The 10,187-nt window shown below is 31.8% G+C and overlaps 1 long non-coding RNA gene and 1 pseudogene across 1 annotated transcript; both read right to left on the reverse strand.

Annotated features, from left to right (window-relative positions):
* On the reverse strand, positions 1 to 3,553 carry LOC108455034 (cytochrome P450 CYP736A12-like; annotated as a pseudogene).
* Positions 3,554 to 5,966: 2,413 nt separating this feature from the next.
* Positions 5,967 to 7,052, reverse strand: LOC128280523 (uncharacterized). The gene is made up of 2 exons (XR_008270612.1): positions 6,859 to 7,052; positions 5,967 to 6,412 (listed from the first exon to the last, which is right to left on the reverse strand). It is a non-coding gene; the product is annotated as an uncharacterized LOC128280523 (long non-coding RNA).
* Positions 7,053 to 10,187: the final 3,135 nt, after the last annotated feature.

Raw genomic sequence — 10,187 nt, forward strand, 5'->3', positions numbered from 1 at the left:
TTATATCTACAAAATTTTATATTTTTAGTAAAATTTTATGTTTTATTGAATTCTAACAACCATCATAAATCCTCTTTTATTATTAATAAACGGATTCATCGAGGAAAAAAAGTAATTTTGAGATTATAAAACATAAATAAAAAAAGTACATTCCTTAAGATAGTTTGATGCCATGTTGTCCCCATTATTACGCACTTTATTAGTCTTGTAGACGATATACTGGCATAGCAAGCAAGTGTTTGGCCCTTGGGGCCGTAAGGCCAAACTTCTCACTCATGCTCAAGTCATTAGGCAACATACCATCAGGTAACTTCCATTCAAAGCAGTGCACCAACTGAGCCAGAACAAGGCGAACATTCGTTAACCCCATTTGCATTCCTGGACATCCTCTACGACCTGATCCAAATGGGATGAGCTGAAAATTATGGCCTCGAATGTCTATGTTGCAATTGACAAATCTTTCAGGAAAAAAATCGTTGGCATTATCAGACCACACATTAGAATCTCGACCAATTGCCCATGTATTTATCAAGATGCGAGACTTCTTCGGAATATGATATTCGTTTATCGTAATATCCTCCAATGATTCGTGAGGTATTAGGAGTGGTGCCACTGGATGCAACCTTAAGCTTTCTTTCAAAATCATATCTAAGTAGGTTAATTTTGGTAAATCTGCCTCTTCAACCATTCTAGTCATCCCAACAACACTTTCTAACTCTTTTTGGAGATGTGTTTTAACTCGTGGGTGCTTTAAAATTTCAGAAAATGCCCACTCAATCGCCACTGTCGATGTGTCAAGTGAACCTATAATCATGTCGAGTATTATAGCTTTGATATTTGTTCGATCAATGATGTGTAATTGTGATTCACCATTTGGATTCATAGGTTGATCCAAATGTGAAAGCATCACATCAACGAAATCACGATGTTTTTTCTGCCCTTTATGTTTATCTTGTTGATGCTCATCGATTATCTCCTCCAAAAAATTGTCACAACCTTCTCTTATTGTCTCAAACTGTGGTATCAGACCCTGGCTCAAGTATATATACATATGTAGATTTGTTAGTTGGTCGAACTTCATTTCATATGATATAAAATAAATGGGAGGCAAAAACTACAATGTCCTTATCATGAAAGTGGTAAATGTTTTCCGCTTCATATGCTCTTCCTTTTTTTTTTGTCGGTTTCAAATTGATTCAAGCAATACTATGAAAGTGCAAATTTACTGTATTATAGTTATTTGAGTAGTTCAGTTATCTTTTTTTTTTAAATAATTGGTTCAAATTTAATATCGTATTTACAATTCTGAAATAAAGTTATGATGTACTTCTAATTTCAAAGCAACTAGAAAATATAAATTAAAAGAACTTCAAGGAATTTTTTTAAAATAATATAGTAGAATAAAAGCAACCATGAAACTGTATCATGAGAATCTATAAACTAAGGCCCAAAAAAAACCTAAGGCCCTAATGCCTTTCTTACGAGGGTATTATTTTTTCTTAACAATGGTTAAATTTTATTTTTGATACTTTTACTTTTTTTTAGATATATAATAATAGTCAAATTTTAGTTTTCATCCCTATATACTTTATTTCTTATATAAATTGTTATCTAAACTTTTATAGTGTAGAGCATTCCTTATATGACACGCATCTAAACTTCATTTACCATCAAGGTTGAAAAGTGTTTTTTAATTCAAATCATGATTTCAAATTAAAAGCAGTGGTAAACGAGTAGCTTTCGAAACCAATTCTTGTCTTTAAACTAAGATTTTAAGCTGAGCAAAAAAGCTAAAAAGTTTAGCCTTTTGCTTTTGTAAAAGTGTTTTTGGCTAAAATTAATTTCTCATTCTCATTAAAGAAGTCCAACATATCTTCTACTTTACAACACATGTCTAAAATAGAGATATATCTAAAATAGACTCTCTTTTTTTTCAAAAGCACTTTTTAATAGCAATAGTATATACTCTCAAACTTTTATAAATCACTTCTCGAAAACATTTTTTTACGACACTTTTTAAAAGCACTTTTTAACCTAAATGCTTAATTAGTCATAGACTTTTTTTATATTATAAGATAATTGTTAAATTTTAATTTTGACTCCTCAACTTGTTTTTAAGATTATATAACAATGGTCAAATTTCAATTCCAGCCCTATATTACACTTAAGTTTGAGATTAATCTCTATATTTTATTTTTTGCATAATTTGCTAACTCAACTATTAGAATGTCATTAGTTAGCATAAATATATTGTTCTAATAAAAAATGCTAATATGAACTTTAAGAATTTTTAACATCGTTAAATATTTTTGTTAAATTTAAGTTCATTGCAATGTCCTTTTTGTTAATGGCTACCAAGTATTTTTTAAAAATCAATATGGCATATAATCAAATTTAACAGAAAATTTTGAAATGTTTTAACATTTAGACTTCGATTTTTAAATTAAAAAAAACGAGAGAGACTAAATTCTAAAAAATAAAAATATGAAGATTAAATTTCAAATATATGAAAAATTAGCTAAATTTTTTTTAATCCAATGACAAACTAGTTGAAAACTAACAGATAAAGAGTCAGGAATGAATTACAGATGGTTGTGTAATAATATTAGGTTTTCATCATTAATTAATTTGTAACAATTTTTTTTTGAAATCCACCCAGGGTCGCTAATCAATTAAGGAAAAATTAACTTCTCTTAAACTGTATAGAACTTGATCTTCAATTTTAATTTTAATGTGATAATATGCAAGATGAAAATTATGGTATGCATATAGAGATACCTGAAGATCAAATGGAGCAAGGAACGGCACATAATCTGTTATGTTGAAATGTCCGGACAACCTGAGGATCTCTTGAGCAAGCGGCTTCAAGTCGAATTTATCATCTTTACTTCGGCCTATGATCATTCTATACATGATATTCTCCATCAATTCAACTGCCTTCGCACTAAGATCCACCACTTGGCCACCTGCCGCTGCCCTCTTTATCCGATCCACCAACGACTCCACCTCCCTCCTCCTAATCGGCTCGAACAATTCTATTTTCGATGAACTAAGAAGTTGCAGGGTGCACCATTTCCTCACTGTGCGCCAGTACGATCCGTATGGTGCAAAAGCCAAGCCTTTGTTACCGTAGGAGACGTAATCAGCGAATTGGAGTTTAGGCCTACTGGCGAAAACACTGTCGTGGATTTTTAGAAATAGCTCCGCTGCTTCAGGTGATGACACCACAATTGTTGGGACATTGCCTAGCCTTATTGACATTATTGACCCATATTTTTTAGCTAAGTTGCTAAGGCTTCGGTGTGGGAGCTGGCCTAGCATGTGGAGGTTGCCGATAATTGGTAGGGGCCTGGGTCCTGGGTCCTGGGGGAAGCTTCTTTCCATTTTTAAACTTCTGTTTTGACCGCGAGGTGATGAAAAAGAAAGAAATCAGAGTTGTGAAGAAGGTTAAGAGAAGGGCATATGTTGAGATTGAAGATGCCATTCTAGCTCCAGAAAAGAGATGATGGGACTTGAGAGGAGGGGTTGTAGTAAGATTTATATTGCTATATGTTGTGGGGCTTGAGAGGTGGGATTGGTAAGCTTTTATATTGCTATTCTATTACCTAACTGGACATGTCCTTGTAAATTAAATATTAAATATTAAAAATTTAAATTTATTTTTTAATTCGTTAGTTATAAAATTTAAAAATTATTAAAAATTGTACATAAAATTAAAAAGTTATAAAATTTTAAAAATAACAATACCAACCCAATAAAAGAGTAGGGTCAATTTTTTAAAAATATTTTAACCATTAGATTTTAATAGGTAAGTATTTTATTTTAATAAAATTTTATAATTTTATAAGTTTTGTTTATAATTTTATAATTTTTAAAATAATTTGGGTAAACTACCTAGTTGGTCACTCAACTTTTAATTTCATTTTAATCATCCAAACATTAAATCTCTAATGATATTAACTGTACACGCCACATCATATTTGCATTTCCATTTTAGGTCATTAATTTATCTAATTTTTAGTAGATGAACAAAAATGGAATCTAAAATATAGTACATGAGTTTTGTGGTACTTTTAGAAGCTACCCTCTAACATCCACAAACATAAAATATTATTAGGTAAGTCATTCTTATCTAATAATAAATTATTATGTAAAAACATTTTTACATTTCATTAAAACTTTTTCGAGCTCACTCACCTTCTATTTTGGCTTATTGTTTTTTTTCTCTTCCAGCGATTCTTCCTGCAACTTTCATTTCTCATATTTCGAAGGATGGTGCAAACATTTAAGCTTATATTTGCTTTCTTCATCTCTTCAAAGCCTCGACATTTTTTTCTTGTCAAATCCTAGATTTTTCACATTTAACCATAATTGTTTTCATATTTTCTCTAATTTCTAGATTTTTTAAAATGTAATTAATTTTTTCTACTACAAATACCTTTATATTGTTCCGGTAAAACGTACCAAACTATTAGGCAAAATTATGCGCTGGATTGCATTTAATTGCAAGTGAATCGTCAAATCCTAGTATGTATTTGGTACCAAAAAAGCATTTCTAGTTTCATGATCAACGAATCTATGCACATATTTCCTCACATTGGTTCATTTGCAGCCTTACAAATATGCTTGCAACTATTAACATCAAAATGGAAAAAACTTTTCAAACCTAACAATGCAAAATAACACAATGTGACATAGATAATATCCATTCGTGAATCTTAAAAAGGATGGTTGGAAAGATCAACAGATTATCCTTCACACACTTTGTACTACTACCTTACCAAACTTTAAGTAGAGTTCAAATCAGAAAGTGGATCTAGAATAAGATGATGGCATGCCTTATGTGTAGATTAGAAGGAAAAAAGGGGATAAGTTTGAGATTTTGGATGTAGTTATTTTTTTAGGATCCTTTCTCGTTTTATATTTCCTTTTTAGTTGTCTTTTATTTTTATATTTATTTTTAAGGAAACAAATATGGAATAGTATTTGATGCAATATCTGTTGTATAAGTCTTAAGCACCATCAATGAATAATAACACGACACATTATTATTAGATTAAACAAAAAATATGGAGCACATGTAAATAAATGCTAATACTTTTATGTCATTATTGCAATTATAATTCCTACATCCATTGATTTATGTTATCATTGGACAATCTCAACAATAATCATATATGACTAGCTGTCCTCTCAAATGGAACCGAATCTAGTGAACCCACATGATAATACTTACCATAGGATGAGGTTAGGCTAAAATCGGCTCAAAATATTTGTTGGAAAAATATTTAAGAAAATAGTGTTTATAGCACAATAGAAGTTTACAGATTTTCTTAAAACCTAGTCTTATGATATTTATAGTAATAAACCCTAGATCAAATTAGGACTAGTTGATAATACTATAAAATGACATACTTTTATGTGTTAAATACATATATATTTCGAGTATGATCATACTAATTTGGGATGTTTATGGTTTTTTATCTTGTAAGGGCTAAATTGAAGGGGAAAGAAAATTTAGGGGCAAAAAACGTGAATTTAAAGAGAAAACGAGTCGACATGCGAAATAGAGAAGAAGTGATACCGAAAATACAAAGTGTGGAAGACTTGAGACAAAATTTCAAAGAAGAGATTTATGGACATAAAACTTTGTTTAAGATTTAAATTCTATTTTTTTAGGATTATTGTTAGGATTATTATTATATTGTTTAGATTTAATTTTAATTTCTTAAACATTATCATCTAGAGTTTGATTAGGAACCAGCTAGGGTCTTTCATGTACTATAAACAGGGGATGGAGTGGCATGACTATTCACTGATCACTTCTGTAAAAAAAAAACTCCTTCCCCTTAAGGCTCTTAGCCTTTCGTTTCTTTTTCAATAAAATTCCATTTCATTAAAACGTGTGTTTTTTCCCCCGGAAAGCATGAGCAACTAAACTTGTAATAGCCTAAATTTGACCGGGCTTTAAAAGGGGCAAAACAGATAAATGGATAAATAAATATTTATTTTAAAGTCCATTTAACAGCCCAGGTTACAAAGCCCAAGCATTAGGGCCCAAGCCTAAACAAATCGCATAACCAATACCTGTGTAACCCAAATACACACGAAGCCCCTAAAACCCTTAACCCGATTACAAAACTTAAGTGGCCCAACTGGCCCAAACTTTTACACTAAGGCAGGAAACCCTAAGGGTTTCTGCCTTTCCCTCCTAGCGCCGCAACATCTTCTGGAAGCCTCGGGGAGCGTCTGTCCAGCTCCCTGAATCGAGGTCATTAATGCACTGTCAAGGCCATCAATGCACTGTCGAGCCCATCAATGCATCTTTTCAGCATACCCAGGGCTCCTCATCACCAGAATTCATGCCTCCATCAACGTCGACGAGTCTACCACCGAGATCTTCGCGATTTTCCTGCGAAAAAGGAAAGAAAATTAGTAGGTAGATTAGAACAAGATATGGAAAGAAATCTTGTGAGTTTTTTCCTAAAATATGTCAGTTTAAGCCTATAAAGCCTTTCTAGGAATCTGTAAATAGGGACCTACGCTTATGATACCCAGAATCCATAGAGAAAAAGCAGAGATTTACACCCAAGAAGGCGAGAGGCACACACACTTACACATAGGCATACAAAATAGAGTTTTTTTTACACATACAGAGAGAAAAAAAAACAAAAACATAGAGAGATAGAGATTTACAAACAGTTGTATTCATTCAAAGCAGAAGAAATAAAAGGCAGCTTCTTATTTTTTCAAGGTAATCGAATCATTCTTTTAATTTTCTCTTACCTATTTGTTTTCTAGCATGAATACAAAGATTTAAAAAATATAATCAAGGAAAACAAGAGAGAAATGGGTTACCTGACTATTCGCAAGGAAAAAGGAAGGGTTTCTCAAACCCTAGCCACTGTGTGCAGTGGTCCTTAGGATGGCGCGTCGGCGCATAAAGACCACGCACGACGGAGCTCAAGGATGAGTAGTGATGGTCCCTTGACCGGAGCTCAGAGGGCCAGAGAGATTTGAGAGAGAATTCTCTCGTTTTTTAGAGACAGGCTAAAATGAATTTCAACAAAGGAAATCAACCTTATATAGTTTCAACGAAACGACATCGTTTCTGCCTAATCTAATAAGCTCAAAACAGTGTCGTTCTAAAGCTTCCAGGGTCCGCGTGTTGATCCGAAAACCCGAAAGAGATCCGTGTTTTTAAGTCTTGGGATGTTTGTTTAATTGGTCCCTCTGCACTTTTAAATTTTATAAATCCATACTATTATTATTATAATTTGGCTCTAAAATTTTGTTTCAGTTTTAATTTAGTTCCTGCAATAGCCATTTTAAGTCCTGGATTAAAACAGTGCTGTTTTAAGGGTAAAGGAATTTTTCCCCATGAGTCTCCGGGTTTATATAGGTATTGCAATTGGGTCCAAACTTTTTTTTTTAAATTAGCCTCTGGTTTTTATTCTAATTCAATTTTAGTCTTTTTTTCTTTTAAAAAACTTTATTTATATATTATTATTCACCTATATCTATATTATATTTTATTACATAATACTATTTTATATTTTATTATTATATTATTTTACACTTTAATATATGTTATTTTATATTATTATTACATCATATTTATTATATATTTTCGTATATTATTATCTATATTATTATTTTGATAGATTTTTGTACATAATTAGTATTATATATTCTATTAATTATTTATTCATGTTTTTAAAAAAATTATACTTTATACCATGTGCTATAAATTTTTTTTCATTACATACATATTATCTATATTATTATCATACATTATTAAATATGGTATTTTAATTATATATGTATATTTTTAAATAATTACTCACTTTATTTTATATTTTAATTTGTATTAAATCTTTTATATATTTTTATATTTTATATTATTTATATATTAAATGTTAGTTTCATAATATTATTAAGTGTTGTTTGTTTGATATATATATGTTACTTCATTATTATTATTTTTTATATTATCATATTTGTTTTGTATATATATTTATATGTCTAATTGTATATCATGCATCGTTTTTAAATTAATTATTACTTTGTATGTTCAGTATATTTTGCTTATTCATCTTCAATATATGCTATGTATATCTTAATATGTATGTTGTTATGTAACTAAGATTTGCTATATTTATGTATGTATCTAGTATAGGACCTTTATATTATTGCTATCATATTATTTAAATGCATGTTTTAGTTACCTATTATTGTAATATGCTATCTTATATGTTATAATGTATATATATGGTTCCTCATGCACTAATTAAAAACGAGATTTAAAAGTTTTCAAAAATAAAAAGGCAATGCTTCGTATTTAGAGACTTCGAGAAATGTAGTGCCCTAACTTACTGGGTTGCGACTTTTCTCGTTGAGTTCGAATAGTCAAGCACCCTTCTAAGTTTTTAAGGTTTTCAAAATACAAGAAACTGTCTTGGAATTTCAAAGCGTTGTGTCCTAACTTACTAGATATGGCATTTTGTCGTTTTGAGATAGGGATTTTCAAAAAGGGCTAGCTTAGCTTCAAATGTCTTAAAAATATTGCTTCCTAACTTATTGGATGTAATATTTTGATTCATTTGATACAAGTGAACCCTAATTTTCAAAATTAAAATATTCTAAAGAGGATTGCATCTTAAAAATTTTAAACTTCCGACATTAAAGACATTTGATAGTCAATTAGGTACCAATTTTTGGGCGTTACGAGGGTGCTAATCCTTCCTCGTTCGTAACTGACTCCCGAACCCGTTTTCTTGATTTCGTAGACCAAAACTAATGTTTTAAAACAAAACATTTTATAAGGTGATCCAATCACACCTAAAAAGATTGGTGGCGACTCCCGTTTTCATTTTTCTTAAAGTCGATTCCCATTTTCCAAAACTCGATTTAAAAAAATGGTTTCAACAAAACTCATCTAGCCAAAGGTTATCAAGACTCCTCCAAAAGAGTTCATGAGGCTTAGAACTCGCACTTAGTCCTTCTCAAATGACTATTCATCATTTCTTCGTATTATGGGACTAACACTTTCATCCATGTCCTTTCAAAAGTAATCTTTTCATCTTGTGCAAAGACGACCGCTTTGTATGTTTTGGGAAGCTTGGTGACTCCACTGGGGAATCCAATAGAGAGTCAAGCCGTGTAATTGATTATCTCTTGTCTTAATATCGAAAATTAAAATTTTAAAATTTAAATCCTCTCTGCATTACATGTGTTTGTATTATTACATGTGTTGCTATATTCTGATACGCATTGCATTTGCATGACCGTTGTGGTCACACCCTTAGGTGGGAGTGAGAAGCTACGCCTTCGTGAGGTTTTCGCCTCTGTGCAGGATAGTGGATCACTTTCGGGATACATCCGTACCTATGGTTTTGTGAGATTTTCATCTCCGTGTAGCCATAGGGAAATGTATTCCCCTAAACTGAACTCGTTTCAAATGAGCCTATAATGGGTGAGAATCGAGGAATCTGCTGGTTCGGGTACCTCAAACTTTAGAACTAACCTCATATAGAAAAATCGTAAGAGCCCAACTTAGTTAGAGCTATACTTTAGATATTACCTTTATAAATTATCGTTGAGATTTATTGATATCATGTGATACTGACTATTTCTTTTCTTTTGTTTTCATGTCATTTTGCATTTACAAAGGTATCGATTCACGGTCAGTTTCTAAGTTAGGAAGTTTTATTATGGAGAATGGACTTCTTGATAGAGTGGAGGGCAACGCCGATGTTCATAGATGGTTAGAGCAAACTCAGCTAGAAAAGGGAGACAGTATAACCATGGGATATGTGTCGGAGCTGTCAAATTATACTCGTATTAGTGTCACACAGAATAATCTCCAAGAGCTTAAGGAAATTTGGGATCAGTGGGGCAATGAAACCAAGCAGTTATTCTACGATAATTACGGAGATTTACCTTACTTGCTCGATATTCAGGTAAATGAGCACTTGTTTCGAGCCCTTGCTCAGTTTTGAACCCGGTGTACAGTTGTTTCACTTTTGGGGAAGTAGACTTGGTACCTACCATGGAGGAGTACACTGCCTTACTTCGTTGTCCCTGGTTTCAGAGTGATAGGATCTATTCTCGAGTTACTTGTGTCCCTACCTTTTGGAAGAAATTAATGACCATTACGCGGATGAGCGACTAGTGGGTCACGGCCA

This window comes from Gossypium arboreum, chromosome 9 (genome assembly GCF_025698485.1).
Source record: "Gossypium arboreum isolate Shixiya-1 chromosome 9, ASM2569848v2, whole genome shotgun sequence".
NCBI classification, from domain to species: Eukaryota; Viridiplantae; Streptophyta; class Magnoliopsida; order Malvales; family Malvaceae; genus Gossypium; species Gossypium arboreum.